Source organism: Loa loa, assembly GCF_000183805.2.
Source record: "Loa loa unplaced genomic scaffold supercont3.39, whole genome shotgun sequence".
Lineage (NCBI taxonomy): Eukaryota > Metazoa > Nematoda > Chromadorea > Rhabditida > Onchocercidae > Loa > Loa loa.
This window is the reverse complement of record NW_018108219.1, coordinates 340409-345728: the sequence shown is the minus strand read 5'-3', so window position 1 is coordinate 345728 and position 5320 is coordinate 340409.

The following is a 5320-nucleotide window of genomic DNA, read 5'->3' as shown; positions in this document are numbered from 1 at the left end:
ATTTTTACCACCATAATTATCATTTTTGCTAATGCAAATGCATCAGATCAATAATTAACTTACCACTGAAATGAAGTATAAGAAGAGAAGGAATTTTTCTCTTGTTCGCGTCAACATTAATTAAAATTATAGCTCATTTTTTTTTCTCATAGAGTTTGAATATTGGATGACATCTATTTTGTATCCATGGCGATAATTACACACTGAAATTACGCCATATTATTAACAACGAAATAAATATTGCAAATCTCATTAATATATGACAAGCAAATGTAATAATTTGATAAATTCAACGATTAAATTTTAGCAGATTTAAAAAATTAAACGTTTAAATTAAAAATTGTAAACAGAAAAAAAAAACGAAGAAAAACAAAAAATAAAGATATTGATTATTTCAACAAAAAAAAAAGTGACATATCAAAAAGAGTTTAATTTGTTAGTGATATACATAAATTCATAAAAAAAAAATGTTATTTTTGGAAGTTTCGTCTTTTTCTTTAAAAAAAAGAAATTTGAATTCAACTAAATTATTAAATTTAATTAAATTTTTTCTATTAAATCTATCCGATTAACAAAACTTAATTTTCTGAATTTCATTTCACTCTCACTTACTCATCATTTTTCATCATCCCACTCCTCCCTTCTAATTCATTAAACAATAATTAAAATTAAAGTTTTCACTCTAATTATGTTTGTTTGCTTTTTTTTTCCTATCTTGCAATAATTATTTTTTCTGTTGCAATTTTTATTTTTGGTAAAGGAAAAGAAAAAAGAAAGGAAAATTAACAAATTGAATTTTTACGATTGATACTTTTTTCAAATAAAAATTTATGTAAAAATGTAAATAAAGGAAAAAAAACGGAAGAAAAAAGGAAAAGAATTCTCGAACAGTTTTACTGATTAATTACTTTTATGGATCGGAAAATTTTTGATCAAATCAACAAAAAATTTTTTAAAATCAAATGTAAGATTATTGTGAGTGATAAGTTTTTTTTCCTTTTAACATGAAAATTTTTTGGAATAACTTTTTTATTCCTCAAAAATTGTACGATTTATTTGGTAGCGAAAGCTATGAATCATTTTAAATGTTTAAGGTTGTTTTATAGAAAAAAAAGTTGGAAAAAAAATTGGAGAAAAAGAAAAGTTTGTGAGCAATAAATTAAACACTAAATGAAAATGTATGAACCATACTTTATAACAACCTTTTGAATATTTTTTTTTTCATCATTTTTTAAAAATTTGTCTTTCCACTTTGTTTGTAAATTTGTATTTGTAAAATTTATTGAAATATGATAAGTTTTCAATTTTTGTTCCATTCTCCGCTTGTAAAATTCATTTTTGAATATTTAATTTTAGCAACAAATTACTTTAAATATATGTTTAAGAAATGAAATTTTCATCAATTTTAAATATTTCAGTTTATTTCGTGCAAGAAAGATTTACAAAATATTGTAATGAAAAATAAATATGAAACCAAGTATAGGAATGAAATTATAAAAGATTTACTACCAAAGATTATCATAACTATCCAGCATTTCAAAAGGAATTATTATAGAATAATTTTATTATCATATCATTACATCATAAAATTGCAAATAAGTGATCAATACGTTATCAGCATTCCGAAAGAGAAAGAATTATTATAGAATAATTTTTGTTATCTTATTATTACATTACAAAATTACGGTTAAACGATCAATATATGATAAGCATTTTGAATAATTATTATGGAATAATTTCCCTTATCACTTCATTATCACACAAAATTTCAACTAACCAATTAATTTATAGTCAATATAATGCTAAATATAGGAAAAAAAGTCCGCTAATATTAATTAAATTAAATTAAATTAAATTAAATCAAATTAAATTAAATTAACTTTGGAATGAATTCGAACAAAAAAAATTTTCTATTTCTAATAAATTTTTCAAAAATTTTATCTTTTATTTGTAGAAAGAAAAGTATAACCATGATCATATAGGTGGAAATAATAGGGAGAGGGGAGAGAGAGAGGGGAGGGGGAAAAGAAAAAAATCAAAAGTGAAGGAATCGACGAAAGTTTTCCAAGCAATATTATATTTGTTTGGTTACACCAATGAAAATGAGAATCTTAAAAGATTGGATTAGTCGATAGAAGGAGCGATACGCTTGGCTTATATATATATATATGTATATATATATATATATACATATATATATATAGCATATAGAATGATAGCTTAAGGCATGTGAGAGACATTTAAGGCTTATTTCACATCGAAGATTAAGGCTTAGTTACAATTTTGCTGAAATACTAAAAATAATATTGGAAATATTTGGTATGAGAGAAAAATGAATAAATATTGGGAAAATTTATAATAAATAATTCGATATGTTATTAAAAATTCATCAAAATTTTTGCCAAATAATATTAGTATGAATAGAAAATGTAAGTAAATAAATGATTTTTTTTTTATTGCATACAAAAAAAAAATTTGCTATAAAATAGGTTAACATTGAAGTTTAGATATAATATCTTTTTTCTTTTTTTCTAGGTAATAATTATTTTTTTTTAAAATATTATATCTACAATGTTTTATTTCATATGCTTTAAGAAGTAAATAAATAATTTGTGATCATTTTAGCAAAAATGATTTTTCTAAATAATTTATAGTTTAAAAAATTAAATAATAAATGAATGAATTAATAACATAAAATATTGTGTATACTAATTGCATTAATGAAATATGTGATAAATATTTGTAATGAATGAAAATGAAATTTTCTCCTTTAATATATTAATGATTTGATAAAAATTTTTAAACGATTAAAAAATTTTTTACTTTGTAAAATGTAAATATTACTTTAATTAATTGTGCCTACAAGTCAATTGATAATTTTGGATTAATTTTTAATTATCACACGTATAAAAATGATGTTGAATCGAATTTCGAATTGAGATAAATTAAAATAAGCGATAAAATATCATTAATTTTAAAAAATTACTAAGGGTTTTTTCAAAATTTTATTTTACGTGTTGTTTCTTTTTTTTCCGCCGAAAATTGAAATTTAAGAAATTATAATCAAGTAAGTTATCATGAAAATCGCAATTTGAATTTCTTCAAAAAAAATATTGATTATGTCTTGATTTTAATTAAGTGCACTTCAATGAGTTAAAAAAAAAAAAAATTATTCTCACTTCTTTAAAAAAAACCAAAAAAGTATCTTATAAAAATCTAAAAGTTTCATTTCATGATTGAATTTTTTTAAAGGTAAGCTTAAAATATGTTTGTACGCTTTTATTTTATTTTCTTTTATTACTTTTATCATCCAATATCATGTATGCTTTGATTTTAGCAAAGTATATATGAATTTTGAATTTTAATTTAGCGTTCATTAATTAGCAGTGATTTTATGACGATGAAGTTTGATTTACCCTTCCATTCAAAGTATTAAAATTATCAAATTGTATTCCTAAATTATTTACTTCATTTAGATACCAGTCCTTTAAATAGATTTACGGTAATCGTCAATGAATAATGCATGCAAAATTAGATCCAATCAAAAAAAAAAGGTCAAGGATTTTACAAACGTGACTTACCTTACATTTTGCATTTTCTATTAGCTACTATTATCACATTTAACTATTTATACTATCGTATTTCACAGAAATTTATAAGAAATAACAATGGAAGATTGTGTTAATCACAATAATGAAATGAAATTTGAAAATTTTAAAATACTTCGTTTATTGATATCTTTCATTTTCAAATTTTTTAATCATATAAATTGAACTTTTTATAATTTTTTTCAAAAATTTAATGCCTAAATTTTCAAAATTTTGGCATCATTTTATTTTTCATCTAGGATTCAACATTGAAAATCATAACTATATTGAGTTTTGAAGCAGTTTTAACATATTGCTGTACTGCGGTAAAATATGCAATTTCGAAAGGCTTAATTTGAATAATAGTATTTAACATAGAAGACATTGAAATCCTTAAGTCCTATTGAATATCCAGAAAAATCGAATTACTAATTTATTTCTCTGAATGATTTGATTCACAAATGAAATATATTATTTTCATGTAAATGTTTTCCTTCAAACTTTTAAAAACTTTTAAAGATTTTTAGAATTTTTTACTAATAAATTCATTCTTAATTGTATTTGTTCCGGTTCATTTATTCCTAAATTTTATGATAAAAAATTTTATCGAAAACATTCCGTAAGTTTAAATTAATTTTAATAACATCTTGCATAATTCTATTATTAATTAAACCTTAGAATTGGATGAAAGTGACAATTTGATATGGAAAAATATCTTTCATGCTTTTACCATCCCATATGTTATTTCTTATTGAATTTTCCCGAAAATTCTATAATTAATGTAGTTCTATAAATTAATAAGATATGCTAATGTGCTATGCATTCAATGACTTTTCAACTATTGTTAATTTTAAAATTATATAAAAATAATACGTGAAATAAGTATGTGTATAAAGAACTACACAAAGTCTACACAAATGATATACTGATAAGAGATTAATAAAATTATGCAAATAATTATTTTACTGTAATCTCTTAAAATGTTTGTAAAGTTTTCAATGAACTGTTGAAGTTTTTGAAATTATTATGTTAATAAATTCTTCCATTTTTCATTCAATAACTTTTTATCATTACATTTAAATCATTATTAAATGGTAAGTAATTATTTATATATGTTACGTAATACAATAACTTTTTTTTGAAATCATTTTGGCATCATTTATGGTACAATTATTATAATAATCTATAAGTATGACTGCAATTTGCATATCAAGAATTGCAACAGTTGAATGGACGAACAAAATATCCTTTTCCCTCTCAATTACAGTTCAAGTTTAATGTTTAAATCAAGGCGATGATGATAATAATAATGCATCGTGGGATTATAACTATAATAATAATAACAATAACAATAACAATGACAATAATGATAATAATAATAATAAGAGCATTAAAAATGATAATTATATGGAGTAATTGATCAACATTCCGTACCGGAAATACGGTTCATCATTTTATGAAATATAACGATGGCATTCATCCGATTGATCAATTGTGACCCGTTTTAGAATAAATGCGAGTAAAAATTTAATTGAAAATTGCTCAATTATTACTTCTGTTTATTATTACTTTTACTATTACTATTATCATTATTATCACTGTCATTATTATTATTATTATTATTATTATTATTATTATTATTATTATTATTATTATTATTATTATTATTATTATTATTATTATTATTATTATTATTATTATTATTATTACTTATTATTATTATTATTATTATC